General features: G+C 40.2%; 1 pseudogene; it reads right to left on the bottom strand.

The window, feature by feature from the left end:
* Positions 1-470: 470 nt before the first annotated feature.
* On the bottom strand, positions 471-5,712 carry LOC127644701 (crystallin J1A-like; annotated as a pseudogene).
* Positions 5,713-13,238: the final 7,526 nt, after the last annotated feature.

The raw sequence follows: 13,238 nt of genomic DNA, 5'->3' as shown, positions 1-13,238 counted from the left end.
AATTTTGGTACCAATTCACTTGCATTGTATGGGGACCTATAGAGCTAAGATATTCTTCTACAAATCTTCAGTGGGGTTTAGCAGAAGTAAGAAAGGCATACACATCTGGGATGGCAGGACGGTGAGTAAATGATGAGAGAATATTCATTTTCGTGTGAACTATTTCTTGTAGGCTGTCTTTTTGACCTATAGATATTATCCCCTATTTGAAATTGCATCTGTGATTAAATCTTTTTTTTTTTTATGTTAAAGGTATTGTATCCATTTGTGTTTCCTACTTTACAAATAAGATAAACAGTTGCATGTTTGGTGTAATAAGGTCAGTTTTTATAATGTTCACTAGATGGCACCATCAGTCACAACAGGTACTCTAGTAATTGTCTGGTAGTAGTCTAGTGGAGTAGTTGAGCTTACTGTACCACTTAATACAATAACAACAACAACAACAACAACAACAACAGAAAAGGGTGGAAAAACTTGTTTACTCAGTTAAACAGTTGTTTAATGCCAAAATGTATGTCATTTTCAGCATGCTGTGCTATGATTTAACAGAAGAAGGGTTTCAAGTTCTAACCTTACATTGTTTTGTGCTAAAACTTTCATGAATTGTCTTATCAAATCACAACAGCCATGGAAGATGATCTGTAGGCAAAAATCAAGAGAATATGTATGATTTCATATTCATATTCATCCACGTGTTTGCTTTGCAAAGTTTATGCATGCTGGATGCTAACTAATTTCTTTGCAAGATCGAGCAAAATGGTGTATCGCAGAGTCTTGCTCTTCCATGAACTTGGGATGTCTTCAAGTCCAATCTGAGAAAATAATAGTCACATTATTAGATATTGTGAACCATTAGGAATTATGCACAGTCATTCCACCATGTATGTCATGCCTGTCTGATGAATGACTGGAATGGATTACATGGAGAAATATAAGTGTTATGAGATAACAGCATAAACAAAAATAGTTTGACACTGATCTACACACAGACAACTTTGAAGTATGTATAGAACAGATTTGGTAATTTTGGTAATGCAGTACCTGAGCCCCAATGCAGGCCCCAATGAAGGAGCTCCTACTACTGGTGCATCCCCCACAGCTCATGGTGTCCCGGATAGCCTGCTCATAGCCACTAGCTGTCAGAACCCCATGCCACGCTGCCTGGATTGCACCAGGCAAACCTAATCGACATAATATAACTGCTGAGGTACCAGTTGACAACAACAGATCTCAAAAATAATAACAGCACTGCAACAATGTTTCACATCAGCAAAACAGACATGAGCCTATAATCTGTGGGTCAGATCAAAGAGCTAAAAGAATAGGGAACAACACTCACTGAAGACATTAGCTTAAGCACTAACCTCAGGTGTTTGGGAGCACAGAAGGAATGAGCTCTTTGGGTTTCTTGCTCAGATTTTCCTTTACTTCGTGAATGTGCCCTAGATTAGAAAATGCATAGTACAAAAATAATATAATGTCCTTATTTTTCCTGACATTGTGATTTATGCACAGTTCGACATGAATACCAGACAAAGATTATCCAGAACTAGAGCCAGGGGTGATAAATTCTCATTACTCATAATATTAACGACAATTTCAAGTAGCTTATACCAACTACAGCCTTGTCCAGTTCCTGAGGGTTTTTTCTATTCGGGTCACTGAGCTGTTTTAGCACTGCATCCGTTGCTTTAGGATCAGGACCATTCAGGATGAAATGCTCCAAGAACCTAAAGAAAGAGCAACTTTTAGTAGCTGAATTTCCCTTAGAGAGCAACATATTCTGATAAGCAGATTGCAGTCCAACCACCATTTATTCACACACACATTTCAAATTGCCACCAACATGTATAATATTGAAAACCAAATAAAATGGCTTAGTTTCAGAAGTAAACAATATGCTGAGAAGCTGTCGAGCTGCATATGTACAGAATATGAATATACATATTTCTTGTTGTTAATCAGACACCGCTTACCTAGCAGCAGCAAGAGTTACAGCCACACACATATCGTTGTTCTGAGTGACACGGATGGCCTCCTCAACCCTCTCCAACATCTCTGGCTTTCCAGCATAACATGCTACAATGGGAGCCAGCTTTGCAACGCCATCAATTTGATTATCAGTTTCACAACCTGGATAGAAGCACAATACTTGATTATTGCTGATCCCCTCTAAATTACATAAAATGTAAAAAAAAAATAAAAAATGCTATGGTCAAATCTCAAAACATATTCAATTAGCACTCATTAACAAATGGCCATGTGACAAAAATGGATACACATAATGGTTAAGACTGGAAGGATGGTTTAGGAGAGAGTAATCTCACTTAGTCTTTGTCTGCAATAGAAGTGACCATGTCTCAAAGGACAGTACCTGTCTCTGCCTTGCCAGCATCCACATTTTTAATAAAGTTCTTAAGGCTTGCATGTCTCCAGGGCCCCTCAATGGGAAGTTGAGGCCTGGGAGCTTGGGAAAAAAAATTGTCATGAATAATTCAGAAAAAACACATTGGAAGATAAAACAAAGCAAACCCCCACCATCTGCTGACAGGCAAAGTGACAGATATATGTGCAGGTTTGGTTTAAATGTCCATTTAATTATTATTGTTATACTTTATTAATTATTATTATTATCAACATTTTATTTGTAAAGGTTGTCTTCATTTCATGTCTTGAAATATACAGTATACTGTGAAGTGTAAATAATGAAAACCCTGCAGAAAAGATGATAATTTTTTTTACTGTTTGAACTGATTTTCTGGTCTAATATCTTGGTCAGGTTGGTGTGAGCTATGTTTTTTTTTTTTTTTTTTGCAGGGAATGTAAACAAAAATTTAAACTTCTTGCTCTAATGCATTTAGTCTACCTCTTTTGTCCCTGTAAGGATCATTGACTGGTGTGTCATACTCAGATCCAGGTCCAAAAAACTTGTAGGTGCGCTGCTTCAAATCTTCAACATTTAGACCTGTTCAAACAAACAACTGAATGATCACTGCTCCAGTGCTTTAAAAGGATATTTCACCCAAAAATGAAAATTCTCTCATCATTTACTCACCCTCAAGCCATCCCAGATGTGTATAACTTTTTTCTTCTGCAGAACACAAAGATTTTTAGAAGAATATCTAGACTCTGTTGGTCCTTATAATGCAAGTGAATGGGTACCAAAATTTTAAGCTCCAAAAAGCACATAAAGATACATGACTCCAGTGGTTAAAGCCATATCTCCCGAAACTGTAAAATAAGTGTGAGTGATATCAATAGTTAAGTCCTTTTTTTACCATCAAAAACTTTCACTTTTACATTATTCTTCTTTTGTTGTTCGCGATTCACATTTTTCATGCATATCGCCCTCTAATGGGCAGGAAGGAGAATTTATAGTAAAAAAAAAAAAAAAGGACTTAGGCCTAAATATAGATCTGTTTCTCACCACACATACATTGTTTCTGATCACATCACTTCTGAAGACATTGATTTAAATACAGGAGTCTTATGAATTACTTTTATGCTGTGTTTATGTGCTTTTTGGAGCTTCACATTTTGTATGCTGATGATCTGGTGATTGCTGCTCACTCAGAGGAGGAGTTGGAGGCGCTGCTGATGAACCTGGAGCTTGCCACTAAGAGATGGGGCCTTACCATCAGCCCAACCAAAACTTAGCACCTTCCTGGGTATTATGTACCACCGGACACTACACCCCCACAGCTCCCAATTGGTGATGGGGCAGTTGTGGAGAGAGTGGAGTGTTTTCCATACCTGGGAAGTGTGCTTATGACCAGCTCCGGTTTGACAGCAGAGGTCTCACTCCGAATCAGTCGAGCAGCATTATTTTATCATCGGTTGCGTAACGCTGTGTGGAAGCTACCCGGTTTGTCGCTCCACACAAAGCTTCAAGTATTCTCGGCCACGGTCATTCCCTCCCTTCTCTATGCTTGCGAAACGTGGACCCCCCTAATGGAACATCATCGTCGGCTCGAAACATTTAGGCTGGCCTGCCTAAAATCCATCCTGGGTTTAACCAGGCTGGATTGTGTGAGGAGCTCACAAGTCTTTGAAAGATGTGGACAAAGTCCCATCGGTGAGCTCCTCCGGCAGGCAAGGTTGCATTGGCTCGGTCATGTAGCCCGCATGCCCGGCCACCGCATGCCTAAACAGTTTTTGTTCGGCCGGATAGAGGGGGCCAAGTGGGCGCAGCACGGGCTGGAGAAGAGATGGAGTGATGTGGTACAGGGGGATGTGGAGCTGAGTGGACTTGCCGATGACTGGTACAAGCAGTTTCAAGATCAGCCTCTTTGGAGGAGGCTTGTGAAGGATGCTGCTGGCCAGTTGGAGGCAGTCGCCCTCCAACAACAACGGAGGGCAGAGGAGCGACGCTCACAACAACGAGCAGAGCGCAGGGTGGCTAAAGCACTACAAGTTGGCACAGTAGGGGGCACAGGTGGTGCATCAGCCAGTCATCTCAGTCATTCGACCCGTGTCACCGGTTGGATTTGTCCCGTGACCTCCTGCCAGCGGGCATTCGACACTTCACGTGGCCTAAACGTGCACATAGCCTGGCACAAGCGTCGTGGTGACGTCACCGCCACTTAGTGGCGAATGGCGGTTGTTTGTTTTGTTTGTTTGGAGCTTCAAAATTTTGATACCCATTCACTTGCATTGTGAGGATCAACAGAGTGGAGATATTCTTCTAAAAATCTTTGTTTGTGATAAGCAGAATAAAGAAACTCATACACATCTGCAATGGCATGAGGGTGAATAAGTGATGAGAGAATTTTCATTTTTGGGTGATCTATTCCTTTAAATACACTATGGTGAAATAATGTAAGCATGAGACATCCTCACATTCAGTCCAAATTACTAATTTCACTAACATTACAGAAATTTGCCTACCTCCACATTCAGACAGGGACTCCAGAAGAACAAATGCTTGATCTCCATAGCAGCTCTGATGTCCAGTGTTCCTCCTGTAGAATGGGTTGGCAGACTCTGGACGGAATTCTGGCTGAGGAGATTCAGAGAGTAACACACTCAGTTTCTGCAGGTCATAGACCCAGTGGAGTGGTTGCGCTGCATTAAAGAAAACACATGAAGAAATATATATACATTATATAATGACCATACGTTTTATTTTTATTAGTTATAACAGTAATGACACTACCAATGTGTGACTATTCATCTCCACAAAATAATTATACGTTATACATATTATACATGTTCATTCATATTTCTCAGTCCGTATGTAAATACACAGTAACATTAATTTTTGACTCTGCAATGTACTGTGAGATCAATAATAAATTGTGAGAAGCTCAGAATCATATCGTTTGTTTCCTATTCTAGTTGTAACTAATACAAACCTGCAGCATCGGCAACAGCTGAGCCAATGATTGCTCCAATAGCCCTGTCGGGCAGGGCAAGGGCCATCTGTGAGAGTAAGATAACAACATGTCTTCAACGCAAAATAAATATAAAATCTAACAACAACAACTGCATGTGCACCTCTTAGCTTAGATAATATAAACAATGCGGTGTAATTTGTAATTTTCAACGCCGTGCCAAGCTGAAACTTTAACTAATAGTTTATATTGATAAAAACGAAAGTGTTTTCTCACCTTAAATGCCAATTTTCTTCAAGCAGAGTCTAGCTTACAAAGTTACTCAATGACAGGTTACGTGGAAGCGCTTGTGTTATGAACTTGATTTTTCTCGCTGCTGATTGGACAAAAGTAAACACGTGACAATATGACGCGACACTGCGCATGTACCGTCATATTTTTTTAAAATAATGCGCACATAATGTTAAATGTTAATTATAACATTTATAATTTAAATTTATAATATCATATAATTTAATGTTAAATTAAGCCACCACTGCAAAATTATCGTTTTTTTCTGGATTTACTATTTATAGGTAGGCCTATGTGTTTGAGTAAAATGAAAAAATAAATACAAAAATAAATTATATATAATTTATTGTATATATTGTATATATATTCCATTCTATCCATTCTATAAATTAATGACAACATTTCTTCCAAATTCCAGATTAAAATATTGTAATCACCAGATCATCACCGATCCTCAACCTGGTTGTCTATTGGTTAGACGGAGACATGGAGAGGCCTTGAAGCCACAGTGTCTCACATTCACTGTGGAATTTGGTGGAGGATCAGTGATGATCTGGGGGTGCTTCAGAAAGATTCATCTTTGTGAAGGATGCATGAATCAGGCCACATTCAAGATTATCCTGGAAGAAAACTTGCTTCCTATGCTCTGGGAATTTTCCCCAACTCTAAGGATTGTTTTTTCCAGCAGCACAATGCTCCATGCCATACTGCCAGGTTAATCAATGTGTGGATGGAGGACCACCGGATCAAGACACTTTCATGGCCAGCCCAATATCCAGACCTGAACAACCCCATTGAAAACTTCTGGAATGTGATCAAGAGGAAGATGGATGGCCACAAGCCATCAAACAAAGCCGAGCTGCTTGAATTTGTGTGCCAGGATTTTGACTATTTGTTAAGTTGTCATTTTCAGCAAATAAATGTTTTAAATAACATTTTTTTTATTAGGAATTTGAGATAAATGTTGTCAGTACTTTTTAGAATAAAACAAAAGTGTTCATTTTACTCAAACACATAACTATAAATATTAAATCTGGAGAAATAATTTTGCAGTGGTCTGTAATTTGCATAAATACTACAATTCGGTGACATTTTGGCCTTGAAACTTTTGGAAAGTTAAACACTAATTTTTATAAATATCTGTATGTTTCATTATTAAAGGAACATTTTAAAAAAATGTATAACATACCAGTCAAGCTAAATGACTTTGAAAACTCAAGATGTTCAACCAGTGAAATGAGCAGGGTCAGGGTAAAAAATGACGGGGACATTGAATGGATAAATTTGCCACTACATGTCTGTGAATGATATCTTGCAAGCATAAATGTAAACTTATATTGATGATTTTATTTCTGTAAACAAATATTTAGAAATGTTTAAATTACATGAATTTTCCATATACGTTCCCATAACGGAGTGGAAATGCTTGACCACATATGAATAACTCAAAATGATTTTGCTGAATGGCTGATGTTACCTCCTGTGTATGTATGTCATTTCATAGCACACACACACACACACACACACACACACACACACATACACACACACACACACTCTTAGCTGTCCATCGTGTACGATGATGACACTTGCTCCAGGGGTAGGGGTGGGAGGGGAGTGGGTTCAAAGACCTTGTCGCTGGTGCCACTTCTCGTGGGCGTGGAGTCCGATCCTTGAGCCGCACACTCGTCCGCAGATGGAGCAGGGGAAACCAGATGCCAGGGGGGTACCAGCCGCCCACTGGTGTCTCTTGATGCGCCTCTCGGATCGTCGGTCTTGGTTGGTTTGGTGTATTTGAGAGACTGCAGTGGCACAGGTGACCTGCCAGGCAGATCTGTCGAGTGCCAGTGATTCAAGCTGTGTGAGGGGGATGTTCGCTCGCTTTAGGATGTCTCTGGTGTAGTCCTTAAAGCGCCGCTTTTGCCCTCCAGCGGACCGTTTTGCGCCCATTAGTTGACTGTAGAGGACTTGGCGGGGCAGGCGGTGTTCAGGCAAGCGTATGGTGTGCCCTATCCAGCGCAGATGTTTTTTGGCCACAGCTGCTTCCATACAGATTGAGTCAGTGTTGCTGAGGATGACTGTATGGGGAATTCGATCTTCCCAGGACAAACTGAGGATCTTCTGTAAGCAGCGGATATGGAAGGCCTCAAGGTTGATGATGTGCTGGCGGTACGTAAAGGTCTTTGTGGTGTTCTCGGCTCTTCTCTATCAGCTGCCTCAAGACAAAAGCCATGTCTGTCATGGATCTGGTCTTCCGGAAGCCACACTGCGTTTCCGGAAGCACAGCTTCCGAGATGTGCTCAACTAGTCTGCTGAGCATGATCTTGGCCAGGACTTTCCCTGCGATGGAGAGGAGAGATATCCCGCGGCTGTTGCCACAGGCTGCTCGGTCTTCGCACACACACACACACACACACACACACACACACACACACACACACACACACACACACACACACACACACACACACACACACACACACACACACACACACACACACACAAACTCTGGTACATGAGGAAATGACATTAGAGCAACAAATTAAAATTATTTAAAATATTTTTAATTTTACTTTTAGGCCCACAGTAATGTGTAGTGTTATTAAAAGTCTTGTCTTTGTTATTTTTTATCAAGCCTATTAAAAATGTAATCAGGTGAAATCAAACAATAAAAATTTCATAATTTGTACTGGGGACATAAAAGTCACTGAATTGTAGGAATGATCAAAATAATAATCTCTCTCTCTACGTATTTACATATTTATATTTCATTCACTGTCTTTCACAAACTGAACAAAAGGACCAGGTAAATGTCTTGCTGTTTTGGCTTTACGTAACGTTAGTCAGCTGAACATTTCTCATTTGCTTACTGGATCTTTCATTAATTAATTCATTCATTCATTAATTCATTCATTCATTCATTCATTCATCGAACTACACATGATACGTTTTAAGTTTTAAAGAAATTTGTTTTATATATTGATGCAATTTAGTTAGTTATTAATATGAAAATAAAATATACACCATTGCTAAGGATAAGAGAGCCTTTACAGTTATTACTATTTTGCATTAATTTGATCCTAAATCCTCGTCTATCCATCTTTGTTAGTGAATGAGCGATTTTAAAAACTGTTTAATCCATCTAGAATGTCCTCTTTGAGCCACTTCCACCTTTAAAAACTAAGATTAAGAAACTGCTTTGCACTCATTACCCTTTATAATAATAATAATAATAATAATAATAATAATAATACAATTATTATTATTATTATTATATTATGTGTAGTTTGTATTACATTTCGAGAATTATTCTTATTAATTCTTTCTCTTTTTTTAATTTTTTTTACAGTTGTTACAATAGATATATACTGCCTTTAAAGTCAGGAAATGTGGGACATATTTAGGAGAGAAAATCGGCATGAGGTATAAAATGTACAGTATGAGAGTTTTTGCAGTTGCGATGAGAGCCTATCAGATAGTGACAAACTAAAGGGAAAGGAAGCCTAAAAGAGGGGCAAATGTATTATAGCGAAGGACGCATAATATTCATGAGACGGGCCTTAGCCATTGGAAGATCGGAACGTACCGTCATCAATATCTAATTTATATTAATAAGACAAGTCTTCTCCATTAGACGCATTATAAAGCAACGCCTCATGACTTTATTGATATACATGAGATTAAGATTTGCCGCATAGTATAGGATTCGTAATTTCGTTGACGGGATTTCATAGTTCCAGCAAACCACCGGATAAACCCAAATTAGTGCGCACAAATCAGTTTTGTCAACCAAGAACACAGACTTAAAATAAAAGAAGAGGAAGAAATAAAGACTGTTGCCCAAGTTTAATTAAAAGGTCTGCGCTTTGTTTCGGATGTTCTTACTTTGTTCGTTCATTTTTCGTGTCAGGATAATTTCACAATTTGGTGATTTAAATTGTATAGGCGCACACTATGGAGTACTGGAGGCAGTTTGTGGCCGATCAGTTGTAAAGTTTGGCGCCACAATCATCGGGTCACGGCGGAATCGGCGCAGGTTTTTGATTTAGCGCAAACACTTCGAGATGGGGTTCTATTGTGCCAGCTGCTGAATAATCAGAGACCCGACACCATTAACCTGAGAGACATCAATCTCAGACCACAGGTAAACGCGTCTTCAATAGACATGTTTACTGTTCTTTTAAGACAATTCAACCTTTATAGATAGTAGAAAAAAACTTACTGGTATTTTAGTAAAACATTCATAAGAGATCATTGATTTGTCCGTGTATTTCTTGTACTGTAGCCTATATGAACCGAATCCTTTTCAGTGCATTTTATTTTAGTCTTCATTTTATGCATATGATACACCTCTCACTGATCAAGTTTCTGAAATGCTGAATTCGGTTTATGGTTTCTTAGTACTAGCCAGTGCCGTAGTGGTACATGTGACCTCAGTGCCAGTGCCAGCACAGACTTCTCATTACAAAGGGCACAATGGTAGAAATACAGCACTCTTTGTATACAGCATCACTCAGTCATTCCACATTGTTAAGGAAAACAAACTGAGTAAACACTAAGCTAATGAAACATACATTTTGAAATGTAGGCCTACATTATTTCTTGGTAGGGACCCAAAAGTCATCCAGATGAATACCCTGTCTGATTTGGTGCTGTTTAAGTAAGTGTTTAGGACTGAGAAGTCTCAGGCAGTCTGCCCAGGCCTGAATGTGATGTACAAAACTGGTTTTGATTATTTATGAAAACTGGGACAGATAATGGACATATACTTTCACGTTGTGTCACCGCAAACATTTTAGTCTAGTATTCTAAACTCTCATTCAACTGCTTTTATTTTCAACAAACTTAATGTGTAAATATTTGTATGAACATAAAAAGATTCAACAACTAAGACATAAACTGAACAAGTTTCACTGACATGTGACTAACAGAAATACAATCAAAAGTAACAGTCAGTATCTGGTGTGGCCACAAGCTGCATTAAATACTGCAGTGCATCTCCTCCTCATGGACTTCACCAGATTTGCCAGTTCTTGCTGTGAGATGATTCCCCACACTTCCACCAAGGCACTTGCAAGTTCCCGGACATTTCTGGGGGGAATGGCCCTAGCCCTCACCCTCCCAGCCAACAGGTCTCAGACTTGCTCAATGGGATTGAGATCCGGGCTCTTCGTTGAGCATGGCACTGACAAAACTGACATTCCTGTCTTGCAGGAAATCATGCAAAGAACGAGCAGTATGGCTGATGGCATTGTCATGCTGGAGGATCATGTTAGGAATCCTGACTCAGGATGAGCCTGCGAGAAGGGTTCCACATGAGGGAGGAGGATGTCTTCCCTGTAACGCACAGCATTGAGATTGCCTGCAATGACAACAAGCTCATTCCGATGATGCTGTGACACACCAACCCAGACCATGATGGACTCTCCACCTCCAAATCAATCTCGCTCCAGAGTACAGGCCTCAGTGTAACGCTCATTCCTTCGACGATAAACGCAAGTCCGACCATCACCCCTGGTGAGACAATTGCGTGACTCGTCAGTGAAGAGCACTTTTTGCCAGTCCTGTCTGGTCCAGCGAAGGTGGGTTTGTTGTGCCATTGGCGACATTGTTGCTGGTGATGTCTGGTTAGGACCTGCCTTACAACAGGCCTATAAGCCCTCAGTTCAGTCTGAGCACTGATGGAGGGATCGTACATTCCTGGTGTAACTCGGGCAGCTGTATTGGCCATCCTGTACCTGTCCCGCAGGTGTGATATTCGAATGTACCCATCTTGTGCAGGTGTTGTTACATGTGGTCTGCCACTGCGGGGACAATCAGCTGTCCTTTCTGTCTCCCTGTAGCACTGTCTTAGGCGTCTCACAGTACGGACATCTGCAGTCCTCATGCCTCCATGCAGTATACCTAAGGCACGTTCCCACAGATGAGCAGGTATTTTTCAGAGTCAGTAAAAATGTCTCTTTAGTGTCCTAAGTTTTTATAACTGTGACCTTAATTGCCTACCGTCTGTAAGCTGTTAGTGTCTTAACGACCTTTCCACAGGTGCAATTAATTGTTTATGGTTCATTGAACAAGCATGGGAAACATTGTTTAAACCCTTTACAATAAAGATCTTTAAAGTTATTTTGAGTTTTACAAAATTATCTTTAAAATACAATGTCCTGAAAAATGGACGTTTCTTTAGTTTTGATAAAACACCAGCGGACCCCCCAGTAACATTATTTTGGCCTTAGTGTCCCTTTACGCTTATGGGGGGTTTGTACTCCCCAATCCCCCCTCAATTCGAACACTGCTTCTGTCCACTAATGTGTAATAATTGGAACACACACACAGAGAAACAGTATGTGAATACAAACAAGTGTAACATAAATAAACATTTAGATATTTTGAGTCCAAAGAATCAAATAAAAAAAATGATGGCAACTAAAGGACATATAAATAAAAAATAGGTAAGGAACAAATCTTTCTTGATCATCCATCATCAACCATCTTAAAAAAATCTCATTATTTGCTCTTTTAGTTCCTCTGCTTGAAGAATATCCATACATTCCTGTCTGCTTGCTGTGATGCATTTGGGATGAAGAAGAGTGAATTGTTTGAAGCCTTTGAGCTTTCCGATGTCCGTGATTTTGGAAAGGTAATGACAAAATTATAAAAGTGGAATTAAAATGTTTAAAGAAATTTCATTAGGATTTTACACAGAGTAACCAAATTAGTTTGTGACATAAATATTTATTTTTAATTAATTAAATGATTTTATTTATCAGAATTAGCAGTGAAATTATGATGACAGTAGACAAAAACAAACAAACATATACATACAGCTGACCAGAGAGATGAAATAAAGACTGAAAACGACTCGGTTACTAACGTAACCTCGGTTCCCTGAGAGGAGGGAACGAGTATTGCGTAAGTAGCTTACGCTATGGGAAAACTCCGTTTCTCGAGAAATATTTTTAAAGAAGTCTTTATGTAAAACGCATTGCAGCTGCACAGCAGACAGTAATGAGCGAGGCAGCTCGGTCATTGGCTGTGCTGCGGCAACTGCTCGAACCAATGACGGGGCGACTCTGAACGCGCGACCAATGGGCGCACGCCTCGCGTTCGCGCGCTCAGAGCCCACCGAAATTAGCATAGCCAGGCTATATAATGGGCATTGGCTGTGCTGCGGCAACTGCTCGAACCAATGACGGGGTGACTCTGAACGCGCGACCAATGGGCGCGCGCCTCGCGTTCGCGCGCTCAGAGCCCGCCGAAATTAGCATAGCCAGGCTATATAATGGGCACCCCGTCATACGAGTTCCTTTAGGTTCAATCGACTGAAGCGAACTGACCAAGCACAAGCACGGCAGCTTACGCAATACTCGTTCCCTCCTCTCAGGGAACCGAGGTTACGTTAGTAACCGAGTCTTTCCCTATCGAGAGGTCTCTCCTATTGCGTAAGTAGCTTACGCTATGGGAACACCATGTAAAACGCCGTGCGTGCTGACTTCGCTCTATAAAGCCAGAGGCAGATGCCTGAGCCTTAAAGCAAAGTGATTATTCCACGAGCCGGCCAACGGCGAGCTACATAATGGGATAGTATAGAGCGCCCTTCCAAGGTGGTCCATG

This window comes from Xyrauchen texanus, chromosome 6 (assembly GCF_025860055.1).
Source record: "Xyrauchen texanus isolate HMW12.3.18 chromosome 6, RBS_HiC_50CHRs, whole genome shotgun sequence".
Lineage (NCBI taxonomy): Eukaryota > Metazoa > Chordata > Actinopteri > Cypriniformes > Catostomidae > Xyrauchen > Xyrauchen texanus.
This window is presented reverse-complemented; position numbering and strand designations above follow the sequence as displayed.